This window comes from Ictidomys tridecemlineatus, chromosome 4, assembly GCF_052094955.1.
Source record: "Ictidomys tridecemlineatus isolate mIctTri1 chromosome 4, mIctTri1.hap1, whole genome shotgun sequence".
NCBI classification, from domain to species: Eukaryota; Metazoa; Chordata; class Mammalia; order Rodentia; family Sciuridae; genus Ictidomys; species Ictidomys tridecemlineatus.
In genome coordinates this window covers 140,275,062-140,289,496 of record NC_135480.1, presented here as the reverse complement: position 1 = coordinate 140,289,496, position 14,435 = coordinate 140,275,062, and positions in this window count along the sequence as shown.

The following is a 14,435-nucleotide window of genomic DNA, read 5'->3' as shown; positions in this document are numbered from 1 at the left end:
TTGGTGACAGAAACTAAAGTAAAACTGAACAAATGAAAAGCTACTTAATGTTCATGGGTAGGAAGACTCAATATTATCAACTTGATTTATAGATTCAAGATGATTCCAACAAAATGCCAGCAATTTAATTTATAAATATTAACAAACTGATTCTAAAGTTCATATGGAAATGTAAAAGACCGCATAGCCAACTCAGGAATAATAAATGTATGTCAGTCAGATGATCAACATTACCCAATTTCAAGACTTAATATAAACTACAGTAATAAAGACAGTGTGGTACTGGCAAAAGAACAGATGAAAAGATCAGTGGAGCAGAATTGAGAGCATATGAATGAATCTAGATACAGAGCTTACGTTCTTCACAGAATTAACTCAAAATAGATCATAGTGTAAAATGTAAAAGTACTAAACTTCAAAGGTGACAGGAGAAAATCTAGATGACCTTGTGTATGGACATAATTTTTTTAGATACAACACCAAAGGCACAATACAAAAAAGAAATCAGTGACAAGCTAGAGTTCATTGAAATTTCAGACTTCTGCTCTATCAGTAACAATGTTAAGAGAATGAGAAGACATGATACATGTTGGAAGAACATACTTGCAAAATACTTATAAAAGATAAGTGTTCTTATCAAAATATACAAAGAACTCTTAAAGTCAAAAAGAAAAAAAGGAAGAAATTTAAATTTTCCCAATTTAAAAATGGGAAAATGGCCTGAATAAATACCTCACTAAAGAAGGTATTCAGATGAAGAATAAGACCATGAAAAGATGTTCAGCATATTGCCAACCCAAACAAGATATCACCATACACTATTGGAATAAACAAGCTCGGAATTTTTGACAACACCAAAGCTGTTGAGGATATGAAGCAGCAAAAACACTCATTCATTGCTGGTGGGAATGCAAAATGGCACAACTACTTTGGAAGATAGTTGACAGTTTCTTACAGCCCTAAACTTACTCTAACCATATCGTCAGCAATCATACTCTTTGGCATTTACCCACATGAACTGAAAACTATGTCCACAAAAAAAAAAAACTGCATTCAATGTTTATAGCAGCTTTATTCATAACCGTATAAACTGGGAAGCAACCAAGATGTCTTTCACTGGTAAATGAATAAAGAAACTGTGGCACACCCAGACAATGACATGTTGTTCATCCCTAAAAAGAAAGGACCTATCAAGACATGGAAGAAATTTAAATGGATATAAGTTGATATGAAAAGACTACATACTATATGTAACTATGACAGATCAGAAAAGGCCACTTTTTCTATTTCCTGAAATAAATTATACAGTATTGGTATTAGAACTCAGCTGTGTATCCATCTTGTCCTGGGCTTTTCTTGGTTGGTAAGCTTCTAATGGCGTCTTCTATTTCCTCACTTGATATTGGTCTGTTCAAATTGTATATATCTTCCTGATTCAATCTGGGAAAATCGTATGACTTCAGAAATTTCTCGATGCCTTCAATGTCTTCTATTTTTTTGGAGTATAAGTTTTCAAAATAATTTCTAATTATCCTCTGTATTTCTATAGTGTCTGTTGTGATATTACCTTTTTCACCATGTACGCTAGTAATTTGAGTTTTCTGTCTCCTTCTCTTCGTTAGTATAGATAAGGGTCTGTCGATTTTATTTATTTTTTCAAAGAACTAACTTTTTGTTTTGTCAATTTTTTTCAATTGTTTCTTTTGTTTCGATTTCATTGATTTCAGCTCTAATTTTAATTATTTCTTGCCTTCTACTGCTTTTGCTGCTGATAGGTTCTTCATTTTCTGGGGCATTGAGATGTAGTGTGACCAATATTCTACAATTTATTTCAGGAAATAGAAAAAGAGGCAGCACTTCCAAACTCATTCTATAAGGCCAATATCACCCTGATCTCAAAACCAGGCAAAGACACATCAAAGAAAGAAAACTTCAGACCAATATCTCTAATGAACATAGATGCAAAAATTCTCAATAAAATTCTAGCAAATTAAATACAAAAACATATCAAAAAGATTGTGCAACATGATCAAGTGCAATTCATCCCAGGGATGCAAGTTTGGTTCAACATATGGAAATCAATAAGTGTAATTCATCACATCAATAGGCTCAAAGATAAGAATCATATGATCATCTCATTAGATGCAGAAAAAGCATTTGACAAAATACAGCACCTTTACATGTTCAAAACACTAGAAAAACTAGGGATAACAGGAACATATCTCAACATCATAAAGGCTATCTATGCTAAGCCTCAGGCCAACGCCATTCTTAATGAAGAAAAATTAAAAGCATTCCCTCTAAAAACTGGAATGATACAGGAATACCCTCATCTACCACTTCTATTCAACATAATTCTTGAAACACTGGCCAGAGCAATTAGACAGATGAAAGAAATTAAAGGGATACGTATAGGAAGAGAAGAACTTAAATTAGCATTGTTTGCTGACGATATGATGATATGATTCTCGGTAGAGAATAGAAGACCCAAAAAACTCCACTAGAAAACTTCTAGAACTAGTAAATGAATTCAGTAAAGTAGCAGGATATAAAATCAACACCCATAAATCAAAGGCATTTCTGTATATCAGTGACAAATCCTCTGAGAAAGAAATGAGGAAAACTATCCCATTTACAATAACCTCCAAAAAAATAAGATACTTGGGAATCAACTTAAGGAAAGAGGCGAAAGATCTATACAATGAAAATTACAGAACCCTAAAGAAAGAAATCAAAGAAGACCTTAGAAGATGGAAACATTTACTGTTCTCTTGGATAGGCAGCATTAATATTATCAAAATGCCATACTACCAAAAGCACTATACAAATTTAATGCAATTCTGATCAAAATCCCAATGGAATTTCTCATGGAAATATAAAAAGCAATCATGAAATTCATCTGGAAAAATAAGAAACCCAGAACAGCTAAAGCAATCCTTAGCAGGAAGAGTGAAGCTGACATCACTATACCAGACCTTAAACTATCCTACAGACAATAGTAACAAAACAGACTGGTAGACCAATGGTACAGAATAGAAGACACAGAGACTAACCCACAAAATTACAATTATCTTATATTAGACAAAGTTGCCAAAAACATGCATTGGAGAAAAGATAGCCTCTTCAACAAATGGTGCTAGGAAAACTAAAAATCCATATGCAATAAAATGAAATTAAACCCCTATCTCCCACCATGCACAAAACTCAACTCAAAATGGATCAAGCACCTAGGAATAAAACCAGAGACTCTGCATCTAATAGAAGAAAAAGTAGACCCTAATCTTCATCATGTGGGCTTAGGCCCCAACTTCCTTAATAAGACTCCTATAGTGCAAGAATTAAAACCAAGAATCAATAAATGAGATGGAATCAAACTAAAAAGTTTCTTCTCAGCAAAAGAAACATTCTGTGAGGTTAACAGAGAGCCTACACCCCTCACACATCAGATAGAGCACTAATTTCTAGGGTATATAAAAAAAAACTCAAAAAGCTAAGCACCAAAAAAACAAATAACCCATTCAAAAAATGGGCCAAGGACCTAAACAGACACTTCTTAGAAGAGGATATACAATCAATCAACAAATATATGAAAAAATGTTCATCATCTCTAGCAATTAGAGAAATGCAAATCAAAACTACTCTAAGATATCATCTCACTCCAGTCAGAATGGCAGATATTATGAAGACAAACAACATGTGTTGGGGAAAATGTGGGGAAAAAGGTACATTCATACATTGTTGGTGAAACTGCAAATTGGTGCAGCCAATATGGAAAGCAGTATGGAGATTCCTTGGAAATCTGGGAATAGAACCACCATTTGACTCAGCTATCCCTCTCCTCTGTCTATATCCAAAAGACTTAAAAACAGCATACTTCAGGGACACAGCCACTTCAATGTTTCTAGTAGCACAATTCACAATAGCTAAACTATGGAGCCAACCTAGATGCCCTTCAGTGGATAAATGCATAAAAAAATGTGGCATATATATACAATGGAACTTTACGCAGCAATAAATGAGAATTAAATCATAGCATTTGCAGGTAAATGGATAGCATTGGAGAAGATAATGCTAAGTGAAGTTAGCCAATCCCCCCCAAAAATGCTGAGTGTTTTCTCTGATATAAAGAGGCTGACTCATAGTAGGGTAGGGAGGGGGAGCATGGGAGGAATAGATGAATTCTAGATAGGACAGAGGGGTGGGAAGGAAGGGGAGAAGACAGGGGATTAGCAAGGATGGTGGAATGTGATCAACATCATTATCCAAAGTACTTGTATGAAGACATGAATTGGTGTTAACATACTTTACATACAACCAGAGATATGAAAAATTGTGCTGTATATGTGTAATAAGAATTGTAATGCGTGCTGCTGTCATGTATTTTTTAAAAAAAAAATCAATAAAAAAAGAAAGAAAGAAAAGAAAAAGCCAAACTGTAGAGACAGTAAAAAGATCAGTGGTAGCTGGGGGTTAATCGGAGTGGAGGGATGAACACATGAGCACAGAGGATTTTTTTAAAAAATTTTTTTGGTAGTTGTTGATGAACAGCATGCCTTTATTTGTTTATTTTTTATGTGTTGCTAAGGATCAAACTTAGTGCCTCACACATGCTAGGCAAGTGCTCTGCCACTGAGCAACAACCCCAGCCTGAGCACAGAGGATTTTCAATATAAGGAAACCATTCTGTATGCTACATTGGTGGAAATACATGTCATTTAACATTTGTCAAACCCCATAGAATGTACAACACCAAAAGTGTGGACATTGGGTAATAATGATGTTTCAGTGTAGGTTCACTGATTATAATAAATATATCCTCTGGTGGAAGATGTTGATGGTCGGGGAGGCTATGCATGTGTACTGACTGTAGGTAAGTGAGAGCTCTCCATACTTCCTGCTTCATTTTGCTATACACTCTTTACAAAAAAAAAAAATCACTCTTTACCAAAAAAAAAAAAACACCAAGGTTTACATATTTTAAACAAAACAGAAAAGCATATCAAGAAGATACAAGGCGGCTGAGCCTCCCTGTGTTCCCCTCATCCTAATGGACTCTTTGTGACCTCAAGATGGAAACCCTGCCTCCATCCTCATCTCAGCCTTCCAACTGGGAAGAAGAAAGTGAGAAGGAGGAAAGGCAGGCAGTGAGGTTAGGAAAGGAAAATTCTTCCAATTCATCAGCAGACTGCTGCTTTCTGTCTCTTGGTCAGAACTGTGTTGTGTAAACTGTGAAAGTAGTCCTCTTTTAGCTGTGCACATTAGGACTTCTTAGTAAGGAAAATGACACAAAAGATTCTGTGTAGACAACCAATCACACAAACATTGAGTAAATATGAATTATTTTTATTTACTAGCAAACAAAACCAAGAGATCAGATATAGATAGCTGAAAATAAAAGTGTAGTCCTAAAACTCTCCAGTTGAATATATCCATGCAATGTTGGATTATGTTAACTGCCTAAAAATCACCAGTAATGATAATAGCTAATAGATATATCCAGGCATAAAATATTTTATACATTAATACAACTAATCCTCAAAATACTCCAATTGGTAGCTATTATACCAAAGGGTATAAATAACCAAAAAGATAACTCATTCAGACTTACATGGGTAGCAAGTGAAATAGTTAAGATTTAGATGAAATCTGATTCACTTCAAAAACCTTTGTTTTAACATTTTCTCTTCTAAGACCACTTCTACTTCTTTTCCTTCCAAGAATACATACATGTACTATTCCCCTACAGAGTAAGCCTAATCATCCTTACCCCTTAAAGCAGTTTTTTTTGCCCAAATATTTCTTTCTTGAGTAGAATATGCTTCTCATTAAAATAGAGTCTACAGTTTTTCTTCACTTTCTGAACAAGCTTCCTGAATGGGTTTTTAAAAAATGTTTCTTTTTCTTACTCCCAAGAAAGTTCTCCTAAACATAGAAACATCCAGTCTCCCATTAGCTCTTAAACCCTTAGCCAACAGCTATAAAGCTCCTATTAGATTCACCAAAGTTTTCAGACATGCATTTTGTAGTATTTTTCAGTGAAATATTATAGATCTTTTTTCAACTCTCAGACCTTAGAAGAATATGAGAAAATGGCATGTAGGAAGACAAGTTCCTGCAGTTTATTATTTGAGAAGACAAATTGATTTTTCACAAAAGATGAAAGATGACCAGGATACAGCATTCACTGCCAAACATACAGCATTGTTAGGATGATTAAAAAGGAACTGGCATGGCGTTGGAAGAGCAAAATCCAGGAGAACCCCAGAGAGAGACAGTGGCCAACAATCTGTCGACCTGTACTAAGGGTTTTTCCTGGCTATGGAAGCAAAAACAAAACCCTGAACCATTCAAAAAGATCAGGGACCTGAGAACCGTACATACCCCGGATGCTGAATGGTACATAATGCTTGAAAAAAGAAAACGAGTTAAGAGTTTCAACTTGGCTTTCTTTCCCATGGCCAGTTTCCCCTAAAGCATCCTTACAAAGTCTGGCTATACTTAGGAAATGAGGCAGCCAGGTCCAATAATATGGGTCTAATGGGCTGTTCATTAAAGTAGAAGAATGATACTTTTGGGGGGCCATGCCTCCCATAGAATGGAATTAGAATGATAGGTAGGTTCCCAACAGAGACACAGTTAATAACTTTAGATTACATTCCCAAAATAGAGTGTTGGCTTGAATATTCAAACTAGACCACAAAAGGCCAGACTCAGAATCTTCTATATTGATGTCTTCATAAATATTTTTCATTAGGCTCCATGGAAGTTGTGGTAGTTACTGCATATTGATCCACTCACCACGTGCTTCAGGCCCTCCCTAGCATGTACCTTCATATACTAAAAGGCTAATGTCTATATGGCTAGGATTCCCTTGCACATATTCTTTTTAGAGACATGTAACGTCTAACCAAACAATGAGAGGCAGCAGAACCTAGACAACCATACCTTCTTACAAGAAGCATATAGATCTTGGTCACATGGCAACTATGACCAAGGTTTCATTCTCTGTCGGTAATATTGTGCATATCAAGTAGCACGCAACAGCAACAGGAAAGTTTCCATTAAAACAATCCCGTGATGGTTTGGAATGTCTGTATACTATCCTGCTTCTGACTGGTCAGTACTCAAATATGGCTTCTTGGTCCTCCTGGAAATTTGCTTTGCTACTTAATACCCTACAGTTAATCACTTAATGCCCAAGCTGCCTATAATGGATTCTGTTGTTTGCAACTAATGATTCTGGCCCATGTAGGAATTTGTACCAGAAAATCTTAAAATCTTTTAGGAAATGGGAATTTAATGCAAATTATAGGAAGCTTTAATAAATAAAATAGCCAAGTTGGGGTTTTTAAAGCTTTGGCCAATGGCATAGTCAGAGAACCATGACTTTACTAATGTAGACATTATCTGTTTGTGCAGCTGGGGAAATGTGCACAGAGTTTGAAGGACCTGATCCTATGGGTTGCTAAATTACAATATAAGTTGAATTCCCGACTCATCTAAGAGCTTTATAAGAGAGTTGGGGCACTAATTCAGAAAGAGTGAGACCTCAAGAATAGAAATAGGGAAATTTGTAAAACCTTGAAAACTTCAAGTTATTCATTCTCTCATACTCCAGTGAGCCTCCCCTATTAGCAAAGGTAACCTTTGCCACTGTCTTTAGTAAGATATTTGCTGCCTCACTTGTAGACATAGTACCATTATTACTTTTAAAGAGAAGTCAGTTCTCTTTTTATTCTACTTGCATATCCTATTTCCTCCAAACATGTAACAAAAGCCATATCCCAGCATGTTTCAGAAGATCTACTACAAACCGGAAGGAAAATCCTACACAGCAATAAAATTGCAATATTATAAAAATTAATACCACATATTCTCAGGGATATGTGTGAAAATGAATTCTAAGGATAATAAGGAGAGATGAGAGCAAAAGATAATTTAAGATCTGGCAAGATTTTTACATGAGTGTACTTAGATTCTGGATTCATTGTGCTCATTTCATTCATTATCAATAGTTTTGATTTTGCTGATAATTGATAAAACTCAGTCTTAATAGGGCTCAACTGAAGTTGAGAGAGCAGTAAGTCCCTGTTAAAATGTAGATAAAGGAATCTGAAGATTAACAATATGGGACTATCAGAAAGAACTTATTAGGTGTTATCTACTTAGCCATCAATGAAGAAAGTAGCAAGATTTTTTAAAGAACCCTTGTTTGTGTCTTCTATAGGCCAGAAGTGAAGATGAAAGAAGTTGCTATTGAGAAAGATTTTTTAATTTCAGTGGCAATAAGGAGATCCTGAAGTTGTGTGAGCCAGGTAAACATCATTAACTATGTTTAAAAAACAAAGTGAGAGTGGCAATATGGTTTAGCTATGAGGAGTTCCCTAAAAGTTCATGTGTGAGACAATGCAAGAAAGTTTAGAGGTGAAATGTGTAGGTTATAAAATCCTTAACCTAATCTGTGCATTAATCCACTTGAATGGATTAACTGGATTAGAATTATAGGCAAATAGGGTGTAACTACAAGAGGTGGGTCACTGGGGCCGGGCCTTTGGGGTTTACATTTTGTCCCTGGGTGAGCCAAGTTTAGTCTCTCTTTGCTTCCTGATTGTTCTGTCTGGAGCTGCTTCTCTCCACCACGCCTCTTTGCCCTGATATTCTGCCTCACTTTGGGCAGAGAGCAATGGAATTGGTCATCTGTGGACTGAGACCCCTGAAACTGTGAGCACCAAACAAACTTTTCCTCCTCCAAAATTGTTCTTGTCAAAGGTACCAAAACCATACATTGAAGAAAAGACAGCCTTTTTAACACGTAGGGCTGGGACAACAGGTTAACACTGCATAGAAGAATAAAACTAGACCCTATCTCTCACCCTGCATAAAAATCAACTAAAAATGGATCAAAGACCTTAGAATTAGACATAAAACAATGCAACGACTAGAAGAAAGGGTCAACACTCCAGCTTTGAGACAGAGGCAATGACTGCCTAAATAGGACCCCTAATGCTCAGAGAATAATATCAAGAGTTAATAAATAGGACAGAATAAAACAAAAAAACGTTTTTCACAGCAAAGGATACAATTTGGAATGTGAAAAGAGAACCCACAGAATGGGAGAAAATCTTTGCTACCTACTTTATTAACAGAAGAGTAACATCTAGAATATATAAAGAACTCAAAAAACTCGACACCAAGAAATCAAATAACACAATTAACAAATGGTCAAATGAACTAAACAGATAACTTTTCAAAAAACGAAACACAGACAGCTAGCAAATACATGAAAAAACGTTCAACGTCATTAACAATCATGGAAATGCAAGTCAAAACTACATTGAGATTTCATCTCATACCAGTCAGAATGGTAGTTATCTAGAAACAAATAATAATACATGTTGGAGAGGATGTGGGAAAAAAAGGAACACTTTTACACTGTTGTTGGAACTGTAAATTAATACAACCACTGTGGAAATCATCATGGAGGTTCCTTTAAAGGCCAGGCGTGGAACCATCACAGGACTCAGCTGTACAATTTCTTGATATTTATCCTGAAGATTTAAAGGCATCTTACTACAGTGATAACATGCACACCTATGTTTATAGCAGCACAATTCACAATAGCAAAACTACAGAACCAGCCTAGGTGTTCATGAATGGATGAATGGATAAAGAAAATGTGGTATTCTTATTTAGCCATAAAGAAAAATGAAATGACATTTGCAGGAAAATGGATGGAACTATAGACCATCATGATAAGTGAAATAAATCAAACTCAGAAGGTTAAAGATCATATGTTTTCTGTCATAGGTAGAAGCTAGAGAGGAAAACAGAAAACAAAGGTGGGGGTGGATCTCCTAAAAATCAAAGGGAGAACAGCAGAGAAAGGGAAAGGTAGGAGGGAGGGAAGAAGGGGGGAGGTGCTGGGGATTGATATTGGCCAAATTATATTGTTATATTGTGTGCATGAACAAATGTGCAACTACAAATTCCATTAATATGTACAACTATAATGCACCAATTTAAAAAATGTTCTTGTCAGGTTTTTGGTCACAGTGGCAAAAAAAACTAACTAAAATAAGTGGTTACTATAACAGACAGTAATATTTAAATGATAATCAGAATGATTTGATCTGCCAAGATCTTTGACCATGAATTATAAGTTTCATAGTCCCTTAGGTTAAAAGATGATTGGCAGCACACTAATTTTAATTAATCTGCATAACTGAAAACTGTAGGTCTGGCAGTGGAGAGTTATGGTCTATCAGCCAACTCCAGATTAGTCAGTTCCTGCCTGCCAGGTCCCTTGATTCAAGAAGTTGGTACTTTTGAAGAAAGGCCCTCAAAGATGTTCTGACCACAGCCCCTTATCAGAGTAGCTGCACACTGGCAAAAGACAACTACTCCAACACTTTGGGGAATGTGTAATCCTAGTAGTAATCTCTGGGGGTCCTAGACACACTACCATCTGCTTGCCACAGTGGAAGTCTCTGTGGATCACATGACAAACTAAGTTTGCATTGAATCATGCCACAGCTGGCTAGCAGAATCTTTAAATACACTTTTTGGTCATTTCTATGATCCCTGTATTTATAACTGAAATAAATATACCCAGAAATTTACATAAACCACTGCTCATTGACTTTCTGATCCATTTAGGTAAGACTTCCAAAATGACAAACTTTAAAAATACTGCATCTATAATAGAATTGGTAAACAGGATGGTGATATCATTATATTTCTCCCTAATTTGCCTGCCTGTTTCTTGGTAATAATAATAATAATAGCATCTTTTAAGCTAATTGGACGTAAATTTCAACCGCTGCTCCTATTTCCAGATGTTAATTTCAACTGCTGTTCTTTTTTCCACTTTAGACTATTTATTCGAACATTCACATGGTACTTGGCTTGTGATATGCAGCCACTTTTCTGAGTAATGCTTCCCCCACCCCATTCCATTCATTATAAAACCCTGGAAGCATCTTTTAAGCTAATTGGATATAAATTTGTTTTCACCTAACATAGTCAACAGATTCCCACATTCTCTTGCCACAGAGCTCTAGATAGTCTCTGGAGTATTGCCAGAATTAATTCTGCAGGGACTTGGATTGTCTTACCATTTTACAGAATATCATGGTAGTCTACTACTTGAATAACATGATAGTAGCATGCAAACAAAGTAGCAGGTATATTAGATGCCATAAAACACATGCATGCTAGAGTGTTGAAAATAAATTCTGTGGATATTCAGTTATCTACCACTTTATTCAGGTTTCTGGTGAGTTAACATGTACCTCATTTTGATACATTTGAATCATATGTAAGGCTGCCATCTTTGAATGGGGGGCATAGAAAGAAAAAGCCCCCAGCTTTCTAGTTGCATGGCAAATAATTGTGCCAACCGGCCTTTATGACCTGGATAACTCAGTGTTCTTTAAAATGTCTGTCACAAAACAGGATATTATGTGGTTGTTGTAGCAAGTCTAACTGGGAGGATTATAGTATAATTCCCTTGAAATTTGGAAAATAACCACAAACACCTTAAAACATCACTGTTCTTTTAGAAAATAGTTTCTGACTTGTTCCTGGGCCCTGAGAAGATGGACAATAGGACAAAAAGTAACTATGATATCCAAGACGCATGTGATAATTTGACTTTATTAGTTTACCAAGCTATGAACAGGAAGCATCTCACAGTCAAATAAAGATTTATATTTAATAAAAGACTCAACTAAGTCCTGAAAACAAAAATAAGCTGCATGAGCACATACTGTTATATACATATTCCTAGTACACCTACTTCTCCTATACTGCTACATACAAGACCTGATGAAAGTTACCCTTTAGAAGTTCATTAAAGAGGAAGAAAATACTAGTTTGGTCTAGAAACGTTCCTATGCTGAATCCCAACACCCGCCACAAATGGATGACTGTATAATGTGGCCCAATCAAGGGTGACCATAAAGGACAGCAGGAGGGAAAGATCAAGAGGAATAATAGCTGGATACTCCAATCTATAATTATTCACAGAAGGTAGTAATTAGTGGTTTGGATGGTAGAGGAATTGGATTTATGACAAGGTTTCAGGGAAGACATGTGTGTGAACTTTTCAAAATTAATCAAATATTAATACTTTTGTATACCAATACTAATCCAAAGTGCTCTCCTCAGAATGTTAATTAACAATCATATGGACAAGATTACTTACTCTGTGAATGTCAATTTTGCATCTTTGTCTAGGTACTTAAGGACTTCTCTGTGGATTTGTTTATAAAGTAAGAATAGTGGCAGGAGTGAAAGTATGCACTTATATAATGGCACAACACCTTATCTGGCTAATCCCATTGGTGATCACCCAAACTTCCAACCACACAAACCAACTGCTAGCACACACCACTGAAATATCAGCCATCCATGAAGTCATTTCTCCTCTCTGGAGTACATTTATCCTGGTTGTGGATTTGCCCTTTCTGCTGGGCATGCTTATGCTAATATCACCATGGTTGGACTTGCCGTTAAAGTAGACCACAAGCTATAACCTCTAACTCACTCACTTTTATGGCAAAAGAATAAAGTAATAGTTTCCATTCACAGAAGACATTGATCCTATGATACTTTCCACCAATCAAAAACAGCAGACTTTATGGAATAGCAAATGTCTACTGAAGACGTAAAACACCAGTAGAGGGTCTGAGTTATCGTTCTTTAATTTGTTCTAAAGAAGTAAACAATATATGGTGCTGTTTCTCTCCTAGTCAAAATATATAGGTCTGAGAGTGTATTCGTTTGATCGGGCTGCCTTAAGAAAGTTCCACACGCAGGGTGGCTTAAATAATGGAAACTTATTTTCTCAATGTTCTAGAAGCTGCAAGTCCAAAATCAAGCTTACCCCAGGGTTGCCTTTTCTGAGGGTTGTGAGGGAAGAATACTTACCAGGCTTTTCTCATAACTTGTAGACCATATTTCCTCTGGAAGTTTGTATCCCAATTTCCTCCTCTTGCCATCAGTCACATTGGATTAAGTCCTATATTAATGGCTTTGTTTCCCGTGATTACTCCCCTAAAAGTCCTATTTCCAAGTTCAGGCACATCCTGAGGTACTGGGGGTTAATCCTTTAACATGTAAATTTAGGTCAGGGGAGACAAAACTCAGCCCATAACAAGGACCAAAAGGTACACAAGTTGGAAAAGCACTTCTCAGTGCTACCACTTGAAAACTCCTGGCAAGATTTTTATTTCCCATTCTTTTGAGGTTCTGCTTATACAGCACCAAAAGGAAGAAGGACAACTTTGGCTGACAAAATAAGAGTTCCATTGGCTTAGAAGATACGAATGCCACCTGATCATTTTTCAAACCCTCAATCCCCTGACTTTGTGGGTGAAAATACTTTGTGAATTGAGGTGATTGTTCATAATAATCAAGAAAAAAAGAAGGTCTGAACTCCACAGAACAAGCAGAGAAGGATGTGTCTGGAAGCCAGTGATTTCCGTGGATCCTTTCCTAGCACTGCCATAGTCGATGGTCCATGAGCAACTCCAGCAACCACAGACGCCAGCTGATGAGACTAAGATCCAGAGGAGTGAAAATATGCCATATGCGTCACCTTTCCATCATTATAACAATTAACTTACAAAGGGAAAGTGTTTATTTGGCTCATAGTCCTGGAGATCCAATTCATGATTGAGTGGCTCTATTGCTATGGGCCTCTGGCAAAGCAGCACACATCACGACAGGAGCACACTGTGGAGAAAATAGCAAATATCATGAAACAAGAAGCAAAGAGGGAAAAGAAACAGGAAGAGGAAGAGATCAGGATCCCTCATTCACCTTCGAGGGCAGTGCTCCAAGGCCCTTAGGACCTCACACTAGGCCTTGCCTCCTCAAGGTTGCACCATCTCCCAATAATGTCAACCTGAGATGGAGCTTTCAACACGAGGACTCCTGGGGGACACTCACTATAGTGTAATAGGTTGTCCCCAGGGAAGGTACCTTCACTCACTTAGGGTAAAGGGAACAAGGACATAGGAGGAGAAAAGTCGAGAAATGACGATCCTAGTTTATACTCATATTTCTTACTTGTTAAAAGATATTAACCATTTCTTTAAAAAAATATATTTCCCTGTCTCCTGTTATTTCTCTTGGTGAGTTAATGGTGACTAATATAACAATTTGGTTATGGGATATCAAGACAGGATTGTGGTGAGTCTAGAATAGGGGTCAGTGAACATTTTCTGTAAAAGGCCTGATAGTATATATTTTAGGGCTTGTGTGGATGCAGTATCTCCAGCAATGATTCAACTCTGTCATTGAGCTTACACAAAAGCAGCCAAAGACAACACGTAAACAAATGGGCATGACCATGTTCCAACAAAACTTTATTTTTCAAACATGAATGGTGGCTGGATTTGGCCTGGAGACAATAGTTAGCCACCTTCTCA